This window comes from Balaenoptera borealis (assembly GCF_965194805.1).
Source record: "Balaenoptera borealis genome assembly, chromosome: 10".
Classification (NCBI taxonomy): Eukaryota; Metazoa; Chordata; class Mammalia; order Artiodactyla; family Balaenopteridae; genus Balaenoptera; species Balaenoptera borealis.
The window spans coordinates 98,174,531-98,188,840 of record NC_138874.1 but is presented as its reverse complement, the minus strand read 5'-3'; the positions used below and the strand labels follow the sequence as shown (position 1 = coordinate 98,188,840).

General features: G+C 37.0%; 1 protein-coding gene across 8 annotated transcripts in view; it reads left to right on the top strand.

Moving 5' to 3' along the window:
- Positions 1–14,310, top strand: part of LOC309636184 (uncharacterized protein) — a gene marked incomplete at its 5' end in the record, with an annotated part of 720,691 nt that overhangs the window by 388,394 nt on the left and 317,987 nt on the right. The window contains one exon of one of the 8 annotated variants that reach the window (XM_082408527.1): positions 8,730–8,934. The exons of the other annotated variants lie outside the window; for them this stretch is intronic. The remainder of the gene's footprint in view (positions 1–8,729; positions 8,935–14,310) is intronic. 8 annotated transcript variants of the gene reach the window in all.

Sequence of the window (14,310 nt, the reverse complement as noted above, 5' to 3'; positions counted from 1 at the left end):
TGATTAGTGATGTTGAGCATCCTTTCACGTGTTTGTTAGCAATCTGTATATCTTCTTTGGAGAAATGTCTGTTTAGGGCTTCTGACCATTTTTGGGTTGGGTTGTTTGTTTTTTTGATATTGAGCTGCATGAGCTGCATGAGCTGCTTGTATATTTTGGAGATTAATCCTTTGTCAGTTGCTTCATTTGCAAATATTTTCTCCCATTCTGAGGGTTGTCTTTTTGTCTTGTTTAGGGTTTCCTTTGCTGTGCAAAAGCATTTACATGTCATTAGGTCCCATTTGTTTATTTTTATTTCTATTTCCGTTTCTCTAGGAGGTGGGTCAAAAAGGATCTTGCTGTGATTTATGTCATAGAATGTTCTGCCTGTGTTTTCCTCCAGGAGTTTTAAAGTGTCTGGCATTACATTTAGGTCTCTAATACATTTTGAGTTTATTTTTGTGTATCGTGTTAGGGAGTGTTCTAATTTCATTCTTTTACATGTAGCTGTCCAGTTTTCCCAGCACCACTTATTGAAGAGGCTGTCTTTTCTCCATTGTATATTCTTGCATCCTTTATCAAAGATAAGGTGACCATATGTGCGTGGGTTTATCTCTGGGCTTTCTATCCTGTTCCATTGATCTATATTTCTGTGTTTTGTGCCAGTACCATACTGTCTTGATTACTGTAGCTTTGTAGTATTGTTTGAAGTCTGGGACCTGATTCTTCCAGCTCCATTTTTCTTTCTCAAGATTGCTTTGGCTATTCAGGGTCTTTTGTGTTTCCATACAAATTATGAAATTTTTTGTTCTACTTCTGCGAAAAAGGCCATTGGTAGTTTGATAGGGATTGCATTGAATCTGTAGATTGCTTTGGGTAGTAGAGTCATTTTCACAATGTTGATTCTTCCAATCCAAGAACATGGTATATCTCTCCATCGGTTTGTATCATCTTTAATTTCTTTCATCAGTGTGTTATAGTTTGCTGCATACAGGTCTTTTGTCTCCTTAGGTAGGTTTATTCCTATGTATTTTATTCTTTTTGTTGCAATGGTAAATGGCAGTGTTTCCTTAATTTCTCGTTCAGATTTTTCATCATTAGTGTATAGGAATGCAAGAGACTTCTGTGCATTAAGTTTGTATTCTTCTACTCTACCAAATTCATTGATTAGCTCCAGTAGTTTTCTGGTAACATCTTTAGGATTCTTTGTGTATAGTATCATGTCATCTGCAAACAGTGACAGTTTTACTTCTTCTTTTCTGATTTGGATTCCTTTTATTTCTTTTTCTTCTCTGATTGCTGTGGCTAAAACTTCCAAAATTCTGTTGAATAATAGTGGTGAGAGTGGGCATCCTTGTCTTGTTCCTGATCTTAGTGGAAATGGTCTCAGTTTTTCACCATTGAGAAGGATGTTAGCTGTGGGTTTGTCATATATGGCCTTTATTATGTTGAGGTAATTTCCCTCTATGCCTACTTTCTGGAGGGTTTTTCTCATAAATCGGTGTTGATTTTTGTCAAAAGCATTTTCTGCATCTTTTGAGATGATCATATAGTTTTTATTTTTCAATTTGTTAATATGGTGTATCACATGGATTGATTTGCGTATATTGAAGAATCCTTGCGTTCCTGGCAGAAACCTGACTTAATCATGGTGTATGATCCTTTTAATGTGCTGTTGGATTCTATTTGCTAGTATTTTGTTGAGGATTTTTGCATCTATATTCATCAGTGATATTGGCCTGTAGTTTTCTTTTTTTGTGACATCTTTGTCTGGTTTTGGTATCAGGGTGATGGTGGCCTTGTAGAATGAGTTTGAGAGCGTTCCTCCCTCTGCTATATTTTGGAAGAGTTTGAGAAGGATAGATGTTAGCTTTTCTCTAAATATTTGGTACAATTCACCTGTAAAGCCATCTGGTCCTGGGCTTTTGTTGGAAGATTTTTAATCACAGTTGCAATTTCAGTGCTTATGATTGGTCTGTTTATATTTTCTGTTTCTTTCTGGTTCAGTCTTGGAAGGTTGTGCTTTTCTAAGAATTGGTCCATTTCTTCCAAGTTGTCCATTTTATTGGCTTATAGTTGCTTGTAGTAATCTCTCATGATCCTTTGTATTTCTGCAGTGTCAGTTGTTACTTCTTCTTTTTCATGTCTAATTCTATTGATTTGAGTCTTCTCCCTTTTTTTCTTGATGAGTCTGGCTAATGGTTTATCAATTTTGTTTATCTTCTCAAAGAACCAGCTTTTAGTTTTATTGTTGTGTGCTATGATTTCCTTCATTTCTTTTTCATTTATTTCTGATCTGATCTTTATGATTTCTTTCCTTCTGCTAACTTTGGGGTTTTGTTGTTCTTCTTTCTCTAATTGCTTTAAGTGTAAGGTTAGGTTGTTTATTTGAGATGTTTCTTGTTTCTTGAGGTAGGATTGTGTTGTTATAAACTTCCCTCTTAGAACTGCTTTTGCTGCATCCCATAGGTTTTGCGTTGTTGTGTTTTCATTGTCATTTGTTTCTAGGTATTTTTTGATTTCCTCTTTGATTTCTTCAGTGATCTCTTAGTTATTTAGTAGTGTATTGTTTAGCCTCCATGTATTTGCATTTTTTACACATTTTTCCTGTAATTGATATCTAGTCTCATAGCATTGTTGTTGGAAAAGACACTTGATATGATTTCAATTTTCTTAAATTTACCAACAGTTGATTTGTGACCCAAGATATGATCTTTCCTGAAGAATGTTCCATGTGCACTTGAGAAGAAAGTGTAATCTGCTGTTTTTGGATGGAATGTCCTATAAATATCAATTAAGTGCATCTTGTTTGTTGTGTCCTTTAAAGCTTGTGTTTCCTTATTTATTTTCATTTTGCATTATCTGTCTATTGATGTAAGTGTGGTGTTAGAGTCCCCTACTATGAATGTGTTACCATTGATTTCCCATTTTATGTCTGTTAGCATATGCCTTATGTATTGAAGTGCTCCTATGTTGGGTGCATAAATATTTACAATTGTTCTATCTTCCTCTTGGATTGATCCTTTGATCATTATGTAGTGTCCTTCTTTGTCTCTTGTAATAGTGTTTGTTTCAAAGTCTCTTTTGTCTGATATGAGAATTCCTACTCCAGTTTTCTTTTGATTTCCATTTGCATGGAATATCTTTTTCTATCCCTTCACTTTCAGTCTGGATGTGTCCCTCGGTATGAAGTGGGTCTCTTGTAGACAGCATATATATGCGTCTTGTTTTTGTATCCATTCAGCCAGTGTATGTGTTTTGGTTGGAGCATTTAATCCATTTACATTTAAGGTAGTTATCAATATGTATGTTCCCATTACCATTTTCTTAATTGTTTTGGGTTTGTTATTGTAAGTCTTTTCCTTCTCTTGTATTTCCTGCCTAGAGAAGTTCCTTTAGCATTTGTTGTAGAGCTGGTTTGATGGTGCTGAACTCTCTTAGCTTTTGTTTGCCTTTGTCTGTAATGGTTTTAATTTCTCTGTCGAATCTGAATGAGATCCTTGCTGGGTAGAGTAATCTTGGTTGTAGGTTTTTCCCTTTCATCACTTTAAATATGTCCTGCCACTCCCTTCTGGTTTGCAGAGTTTCTGCTGAAAGATCAGCTGTTAACCTTATGGGGATTCTCTTGTATGTTATTTGTTGCTTTTCCCTTGCTGCTTTTAATATTTTTTCTTTGTATTTAATCTTGATAGTTTGATTAATATGTGTCTTGGCGTGTTTCTCCTTGGATTTATCCTGTATGGGACTCTCTGTGCTTCCTGGACTTGATTGACTGCTTCCTTTCCCATATTAGGGAAGTTTTCAACTATAATGTCTTCAAATATTTTCTCAGTCCCTTTTTTTTCTCTTCTTCTGTGACCCCTACAATTCAAATGTTGGTGCATTTAATATTGTCCCAGAGGTCTCTGAGATTGTCTTCAATTGTTTTCTTTCTTTTTTCTTTATTTTGCTCTGAGGTAGTTATTTCCACTATTTTATCTTCCAGGTCACTTATCCGTTCTTCTGCCTCAGTTATTCTGCTATTGATTCCTTCTAGAGAATTTTTAATTTCATTTATTTTTTTGTTCATTATTGTTTGTTTTCTCTTTTGTTCTTCTAGGTCCTTGTTAAACATTTCTTGTATTTTCTCCATTCTATTTCCAAGATTTTGGATCATCTTTACTATCATTACTCTGAATTCTTTTTCAGGTAGACTGCCTATTTCCTCTTCATTTGTTTGGTCTGGTGGGTTTTTACCTTGCTCCTTCATCTGCTGTGTATTTCTCTGTCTTCTCATTTTGCTTAATTTACTGCATTTGGGATCTCCTTTTCATAGGCTGCAGGTTCGTAGTTCATGTTGTTTTTGGTGTCTGCCCCCAGTGGGTAAGGTTGGTTCAGTGGGTTGTGTAGGCTTCCTGGTGGAGGGAACTGGTGCCTGTGTTCTGGTGGATGAGTTTAGATCTTGTCTTTCTAGTGGGCAGGATCACGTCTGCTGGTGTGTTTTGGGGTGTATGAACTTTTTATGATTTTAAGCAGCCTCTCTGCTAATGGGTGGTGTTGTGTTCCTGTCTTGCTAGTTGTTTGGCATAGGGTGTCCGTCACTGTAGCTTGCTGGTCGTTGAGTGAAGCTGGGTCTTAGTGTTGAGATGGAGATCTCTGGGAGAGCTTTTACCATTTGATATTATGTGGGGCCGGGAGGTCTCTGGCTGACCAATATCCTGAACTCGGCTCTCCCACCTCAGAGGCTCAGGCCTGACACCCGGCCAGAGCACCAAGACCCTGTCTGGAAGTCTGAGGTCTTCTGCCAGTGTTCAGTATGTGTTCTGTAGGAGTTGTTGCACATGTAGATGTATTGCTGATATATTTGTGGGGAGGAAGGCAATCTCCATGTCTTACTCCTCTGCCATCTTGAAGGTTTCCTCTCTAAGAGTCTGTTTTTAAAATCTACTCTTTCTTCATCTTTTTCTCCATAATAATATTAGTAAAGAGCCAGATAAAGATTTCAAGCCTTCTAAATCTACCCTCTCCACTCATTTAATTGGAGAAATTATTCTTCATTCTGGATTTAACACATTATTATAGATGTTTGCTTCATGTTGTCATGTTGTAACCTCATTTCACTGGTGGAAAAAAGAATATTATTGCTGTGAGCATTTATTTGTATCCCCATTTCATATTCTAGCCTTTGGCCCTGGTCACTGGGTTAACCATTATAAAGCCTGATCTGACATAGCTGGACATGACAAAAATCAATGTGAAGTATAATTGTTATGATTTTCCAGGTAGCACTGAGGATTTAGGAAATGGGTTCTATGTATTTATTTTTAGAGGGTAAAATGATGACTGAGTGACCAGGAGATTCAGCATCCAAGGATCAGAAGTGCAAAAGTCTTACAGGAAATTCTTGTAAGAAAGCAGAGTCACGAAGCTGAGGCATTAGTGAGTGGTTATCAATTTTTAAAAAATCTGATGTACAATGGAGTTAAACTGGGAGGCTCTTTAAGTGGCAACTTCAAGTTTTAATTGTTGGTTTATAGTCCATGGTCAAGGAGACGATTCAAGGGAGATTTAAAAAGCATTGAGCTAAAATGAAACAAACTATTACATACAGAATATAAATTTCAAATATGTGGTGTTACTGAAATAATGATAAAAAGCAAGGTAGGAAATGCTTTTGATTCATAACAACCTCAGCATATCAATTGAGGCTGTTTTAGTCAATGACAAAACAATGAGTTAAGCATTTTCAGTTTTTTTTCTGACACCTCCGTACTGTTTTCAATAGCCACTGTACCATTTTACATTTGCATTAACAGAGTTCCAATTTCTCCACATTTTCACCAACACTTGTCTCTCTCTCTCTCTCTCCCCCTCCCTTCTTCCCATCCTCCCTCCGTCCTTGTTTGATAGTATCCATTATAAAAGGTGTGAGGTGATAACTACCTTATGATCCAGAAATCCCACTTCTGGGTATATATCCAAAATAATTGAAATCAAGGTTTTGAAGAGATATCTAGGTTTCATCTTTATTGCAATATTATTCTCAATAGTCAGGATATGGAAAGAACCCAAGTGTCCATTGACAGATTAATACACAAAGAAATTGTAGAAGACATGCAGTGGAATATTGTTCAGTCTTAATCCTGCCATTTGAGACAACATGGATAAACCTGGAGGACATGATGCTAAGTGAAATAAGCCAGTTATGGAAGGCCAAAAACTACATGATTCTACTTATATGAGAAATCTAAAGTAGTCAAATTCATAGAAGCAGAGAATGTGATAGTAGTTACCAGGGTCTGGAGAGGGTGGGAGAAAAGGGGAGCTGTTGTTCAATGGATTTAAAGTTTCAATTACATTCAATGAATAAGTCCTTGAGAGCTGCTTACAACACAGCTCCTATAGTTAACAACACAGGTGGTGTGCACTTCAAAATTTGTTAAGAGGATAGATATCATGTGAAGTGTTCTTACCAAAAAAGTAAACAAATACAAACAAAGGGACACAAGGAAACTTTAGGAGGTGGTGGATGTATCTATTACCTTGATTGTAGTGATGGTATCAGGGTGTTTGTTTGTGTCCAAAATCATCAGATTGTACATAGTAGATATGTGCAGTTTTTGTATATTAATTGTGCCTCAATAAAGCTGTTAAAATGGGTTAAGCATAAAGTAGCACTGCTACTCATAGACTAGAAAATGGAAACGTCTAGGGTTAGATTGGCTTCTAACAGGATTTGGGGATTAAATGACACCATCAATGCACTTTCTATATTGGGGGTCTACCTTTGTGTTGGCCTCATTCTCAGAAGGTTTTTACCCTGACACATAGTGAGCCTGCAGTGGCAGGCCCGAGCTATATCACAATAGATTAAATCCAAGAGAAAGTAACATCATGTCTTTCTTCTGGTCCATTCAACCACGTTCTGAAATGAGCTCTGATTGCCTATATTTGAATTCCATTACAAGCCCTGAACAGTTTTTGTGTCTAGAGGGATACACTGTGCTGATTGGCTTAGGCCTACTTCCCATACCCATTTCTGAAACTAAAGGTAGGATCACCCAGAAGATGTTATTTGAGAATCCAATGGTGAAACTTAAAAAAATAATACAACAAGTTTCCACTATGGTCAGCATAGAACAGTGTTCAGCTTTGGTATAAAGTATGAGCATTCAGGTAATGAGGTGATACACAGATCAGCATCCAGAAGAAATGCTGATAGTATCCTTACGTTAGAGGTGAGATGGGATCTTGGCCTTGCTACAAGATGTAGATAGAGCACAGACACAGGAACAAGCATTTCTTCCAACTTATACCTCTGAAATATTCAGTAAGGACTCCCAACACATTCCATATTACTTCCATCTGGCAGTTCACACATGAGTCTCATGCATTGTCTCAACCTCTAATGCAACCCCAGAGCCTGGAGTGATATGAAGGATGAGATCAATTTGGCTGAGGATTGGAAAGAGAATATTCTTTTTTTTTTTCTGGTATTACAAGATGAAAATATATAAAACTAGTGTTTGATCTTCTGTGGGTTTCCTAAGAGATCTGGGATATAGTTTAAGAATTATTAAATGCAATCTAAGACACTGAGAAAGAATGTGATCGTGTGATTGTGTTTTAGGTTAACATAAAATGAGCGAGGCTGCCTGTTCCCATTTAGCTACAGGAGTGTACAAAACTAAGCTGTGTAGTTGATCCTACTGCACATACAGATAACTGATGAGGATTCACTTGGGTTTCGGTAGTTGGGTTGTAGCCCAGTGAGACCCAGCTGGAAAGGCAAGGTGAAGTAGGAAAGTCTCTGAACTTCAACATGTTTCTTTCTATTTTTTTTCCTCTATATTCCAGCTTTTTGCAGAATTTCTAAGGATCTTGGTTGCTGTCTCAAATGACACATTCTGTCTTTGCTCAGTTCTCATCTTCTTTATAGAATTTAATCTAAACATTCCCAGCTGAGTCTGAGGTGAGATAACAGAGACTCAGAGTTAGCGTGGGAGCTAAATTCATGATGTTTTAGAATTATATAGGTGCATTCTAATTTCTTTTGACATAACGCACCACAATGAAGCTTTGAAATCCCATGTTTTAGGTCTTGCTATGCTGCTTTTTCGAAGACTTTACGAAATCTTTATTCTCAATTTGTCCATTTAATTTTTCATTAGCCCTATACATTATATTTATTACCACTTCCTCACATTTACCTATATTTACCTTCCCCTCATATAGAAAACCCTTTCCTCACCCACACATTCATCTATATTTTAAGTCCTACCAAATTACTCTTCTCAGATGATTTGGTTCCACCCTTGTCTCACCCATCCTTGAAACGCTTTGAGTACTTGTCATCTGAACTACTCATGTTAATAATTAATCATATTTATCTTGTTTCATGCTTCCAAATATTTTGTATGCCTGAGGCTTTGGTCAGCAACTCATATCATGAGGCTAGGAATAATACTCTAAATTCCTCATGGTACCCAGTTGCTGGAGTTAATCTAATTCTTCCCTCATCACTACCGCCATTTCTCCAGTTCTCACTTGTATCTCCCCATTGATTTCTTATTGCACTTGTTCAGTACATATTCAATTTCATTGTGTAGCACTTGTTAAAAAGGCAGATTCCAAGGCCCCAAATCAAGAAATGTGATTCAATTGATTTTGGGAAAATTCATAAATGTATCTTTGTGATTCTAAGGAAGGTGAGTCAAATACCAAACTCTGAAAAATGCTTCCATAGATCCTTAAACCTCTTCTATTCACAGAACATTAAGATATCAGAAAGCACTACCTCAGAAGATGCCTACACCTTTGCTTCTTCAGCCTGTATTGTCTATGGCCACATAGCTCCCAAATATCTGCTAGAAGACACAAGATCAAAACTGCCCAAAACTGAGGAAGGAGAGAGAGAGAGATTGTTGATGAAAATATGAAGTCTGCAGAAACTTGGCTGCCTCAGACTGGGGACAGGTGAATGACCCAGATTTTTGAAACAAGTAAATTTTCCAGCTTGATGCTTCAGTAGTGGCAAAGCCACTCAGAACACACAGTCAGGTGTACAGTCATTTGTTTAAGAATTTTATCAACATTTTAAAATAACATCAACTGTAATCCCAACCAGTTATTGATTTATTTAGCAAATTATTTCTACTTTTAATTTCTTAAAAGATGGGGCATATAAGTCATAAAATATGCTGTCCCAACCATGATCCAAGCTGAGTATATGACTAAGTGAGTCACCAATCACAGGGTGGTCTTCACATTTCCCATGTAAGAAGATTTGGGGCAGAGAGCTTGGGTTAGGGCAGGATCTTGATAAAATTGAGTGGGACAGCTAGTGTATCGTCATGAGTCAATCCTCATCAGCAGTCTGGTGAGACATTTACTTTGAGAAATTTCAGAAACTGGGAATTAAGGAGTCACATGGGACAGAGTAGGTGTAAGTTTTATACAATGAGAGGAGCCCCACACTAGATGTTATGGGGGCACTCTAAGTTCTAGTGCCCAAGTATTAAGAATGTCAGAGGCAAATATTTGTCAAACACTTGCCATATACCCTAATTTAATCTTTCCCGAAATGCTATCAGATAGGTATTGTCTCATCTTTATTTTATAGACATAAGATACCGAGTTTCAAAAACATCAAATGAAATGACTTGCCCATGTTAATAGCTAGTAAGTGGCAAAATGGGGATTTTTAAACCAGGAAATTTTACTCCAGTAATGCTGAACTATTACAATTCTCCTCATCCTCTCCTGGCACAGGTTGACTTAGGTATATCTGTATACACATCAAAAATACATATATATGATTGTGTCAGCCCTTTTTTTATTTCATAGGATTGGCCTAAATTCTGTGTTAAATCACACATATGAATGTGCTTGTAAAAGTAGGCAGTACTATTCCATAGGGTTGTGTGGCAAACTTAGGTGTCTGCAGAGACCAGGCAGGAAATATGAGCCCAAACTAAAGGGAGGTCCAGCATATTGCTGCTCTGTGGGAAGGTAGGCCCGGAATTGCGAGATTTCTAATTTTTAAGTAAAATCCATGACTCCTTAGTTCAACTGATATTTTTTAACTATTAAATGTAGGTTTAAATTAAAACAACAACAATGAAAAAGAACTGAGGTTATGAAGGTCAACAAAACCTGCCTAGAAGCTGGTGGCTTGAGTTATCTGTACCATATAAGTAGGAAATCTTTTTGTCACAAACAGTTATTGTACTAGAAAATGAACAAACAAACAAACAGACAATATATGTATAGTACTAGGTATATAAACTTTGGTAAGGCATATGACCTCCTAGGGCCTCAGTTGCCTCAGCTATAAACTATTCTCCCAATGCCCTGTACACTTCTCTTGCCCCAAATCTAAAATCTCAGATGTTCATAATAAAACCCGATACTGAATTTGCGTCATTCATAGGATGGTTGAGGAGTTGTAAAACACTTAGACATAAAAAAAAATATTTGAAGATTCTTTTGTAGCAAATGACAGATAACTTCAAATGGGCCCTTATATGCATCTTTGGTCTTCTCTTGCCAAGTGAAGGTGATTAGATTAAGTAAATGCAAACTTCCAAAGGTGTCCCAGTGGTCAGAGCCTAGAAAAATATTCAGGCACCTGGACCTCTAGCAGTAGGATATATTTGGCAAAGATTAGGTAAACATGAATTTGGAAAATGGGGATTGGCAATTTTGTGAGCAATATATGAGTCTGCAGGAGAGAAGACATGGAGGACAATTATGATTTCAAATAGATGAATGACTGTCAGACACAGAGAGGGGTTGATTTTTTTTCTGCATAACTCTAGGTGTTTGCATTTGCATCAGCAAATGAAGGATGCTGGAGAGAAATTTTGCTTGTATAGAAGAAATCACTTCTTAAAACTGTTATATATAGACAGAGATGCTTCAAGGGACATTTTGAGTTCAGTATTAAAAATATTTAAGCCAAGGTAACAGAAACAACTTGGCAGCAATATTGCAAAAGGGAATTGAGCAATGGAATTTAGGGTGAGATGAATAAGATAGTGATTTGCAAGTGTGACTGCCCACCAGACTCACTTAGAAGGGTGGTTAGGCATATAGTAAACACAGTATCTAATTCACTATCAATGGGGTTTGAATGAAAAAACACGTATTTTTTATCAAACAGCTCCAGACGATTCTGTTGAATTCACTTGTCTACAGAAACACTGGAGTAGATTTCCTTAAGCTTCTTATATGCCCAGTATTATCAAAAAAAAAGAAGAAAAAAGTAATCATTAAAATCTACTGAGCAAATGCTTTGTTCCAGGTATTGGCTACTTGCCTTACATTTATTTCATTGTAAGCTCACTCATCCCCACTGCTTTATGGATGATAAAAGTGAGGCTTCAAAAAGTTAAATAAATGGTAACCATAAGGTTGTGGGGTAAGTGAAGGAGCAAAAATCTGAATTTGGAGGTTTACACCAAAACCTCTTAACTCTTAGATGTACTGTCCATGGTATGTTTTTACTGTGCCATAGAATCTGTTCTTGGAGACAGAGATCTTGCAAGGCATTGGGTGGGGTGATACTCTTAGGAAGAGATTAGCACCTTTGTAAGGTGTTCAAGCACCAGCATCTGTAATTTTGTCTCCCTAGAACAAAAAAATTGCAATTTCCACCTTACCCCTAATCCCTCAGGTGGCATCTATGATTATATGAATAAATTAAATCAAGGGGCAAGGGCAAAGATAAAATGAAACGAGGCAACAAAAAAAGCATGATTTTCGAATGGAATGCTATTTATCTGATTAATGCTCTAGGCTGACTGCCCACATTTAATGAATACAGCTCTTAGAGCCACACACAGCTCTGTAATGAATATGAAAATAACAAACTTAATAATACAAACACAAGCAAGAGGACCTGTTTCAGAGGGAAGCAGGGGCAGCGCCTGCAATGTTAATTTTTTTTTTAATAAATTTATTTATTTATTTTATTTTTGGCTGCGTTAGGTCTTCGTTGCTACATGTGGGCTTTCTCTAGTTGCAGCGAGCGGGGGCTAGAGCGCAGGCTCAGTAGTTGTGGTGCACAGGCTTAGTTGCTCCGCTGCATGTGGGATCTTCCCAGACCAGGGCTCGAACCCGTGTCCCCTGTATTGGCAGGCAGATTCTTAACCACTGTGCCACCAGGGAAGCCAGTGTTAAATATTTTAATTTTCAATATCTCCATAGCTGCAGCAAGGCAGAGCAATGTCTATGTGATTAAGAAGAAAATTTTGTTCACTTCTTTAATGTATTCATTTATCCAGGATAGGACAAGGCAAATGTGAAGGGATTTCCATTCATATCAAGAAGACCAAATTTTGTTAAATTAAAAGGCTCCAGGTTGTAAAAGTTGGCCTTAGTCTTGACTGTTTTCATTTATTCTCAGCAAATCATTGTCCACTCTTTGTTGCTTCCAGCTTTTAACAGAGATGCCTGAAGATGCCATGAGAAATGGCCAGTGATGAATATATGTTGCAGAATTATAAATAGCTGGGGCAAGTTCAACACACACACATACACTCACAGACACATGTACACACACCATACTCACACACACCACACTCACATTGACTAAAAGCACTATAAGTATACCGCATATGATTAAATAAACTATTAAATTTAAATAGAATGATCTTTCTAGAAAGAACAATGGGACCATTGTGTTGTGCAGTTCTGTTACTTGATGGTTGGTTTTTTAGGGCCTGCAGTTATAGGGGTGTTATCAACAAAGAAATCAAGTGACACCTATTTCTTTTTTTACTAAGGTCTTGGCATATATTGCTATCCTATTTATGGTGCAAAATAGATGTTAGTTCCCCAGATAACAAAATTCCCTGCTAGTAAATGCCATATACAAGAGAAGAGAACAAGAGAGAACAACTAGGGGAATGTTACCATAGGGTAGTAGGAGTAGAAAGGGCATATATGCCTTTGAGCCTCCATTCAGAGACAGGATTTCTGCCTGTCACCATGCAAGACACATAATAAGCTCTCAATAAATGTTGCTTTTTTTTTTAACTGAATTTTAAAAATGGCAACTGATTGGATAAAGGACAAGTTAAAGCTGACTTTAAGTTGAAAGCCAACATGTTCATGATAGAGGACCCAGGAAGGGTTGGGATTTGGAAGTATGTGAAAGCTGGTGATTTGGATTTTGACTGAATGATTTTGCCAACATTTGTAAATGCTGCAAAAATTCAGATAAAAACATGAAATAAAGTAATAAGTAACAAATTGTGACATATCAGTATTTCAACAAAAAGATGATCTCCACATCTAAGGAATATGGATTTTTAAAAACTGGCCCTCCAGTTGGCACTTACATACAAGGGGATGAGATTTGGAGCCACTCTGCCTTAGTAGTTTTAGTTTCCACAAGTCGCTATTGCTTGTAACAACCCATCAGATAATGCACCAAGTTGAGAGAAATGCTTTGTACTGGACGACAAAGATGTAGAAGTCAGAGTTGGAAAGCATACATATGCATCTTAAAGTCAGGGTCAATTTTACTGCAATGATGTCTACCAGCAGAGTGACCATTTCATTTTATCAGGTCTTTGACGTGTTACCTACTAACAGTTATCATTCCCTAAAAAAGTCTCAAATTTCCCAAATGTACAGACTCAGAAATGTTACCTAGGGATAGATTTACATAGAAGTGGTTAAAATATTTGGTTTACTTCTTATTTATTTAAAGTCCTTCACCTCATGAACTTCAATAATTTTAATGAGAAAATAGAGACACATTAATACTTGTGATCACCAGGGGTTTAATGCTCCTTTATTATTTTTTTAAATAGCTAATATCTTAAATAGTTATTTCAGATTTCTAAGCCTGAAAACATAATCTTACCTCAGTCACAAATGTGGTGGTTGTAGGTTACTATGTCTGTTTCTGTCTCTCAGCATGGTTTGGTCTCTTGCCTTCAGCTTTCCACCTACAGAAACTGGATTACTGGTAAGCCTATTTCATGGGTGGTGAGGGGAAGGCACATTTGACCTTCTTTTAGTGGTCCAAATTAGCCTTATTGAAAATCACAGTAATGTTTTCTCTGGACTTAGCTCCTGGCCCTTTTTCCAGATAAAGTCTAAGAAAGAGAAAAATATTCAAGTCTTGAAGAGAGGATTCATGTTTCTTTTAAATCATTTCTCTAGTTTACTGTGCCTGGTTAGTTTGTTCCTTTGGGTGTAATAATAAAATGTTATCCATTCCATTGTACATCATGTTGATCCAGAAAGGAGATACTTTTGATTCCTGCCAACATGGACGTCCTTCCTAGACTCCCAGTTAATTAATAGCTTTGCATTCACAGTCAGACCACCTCCTTC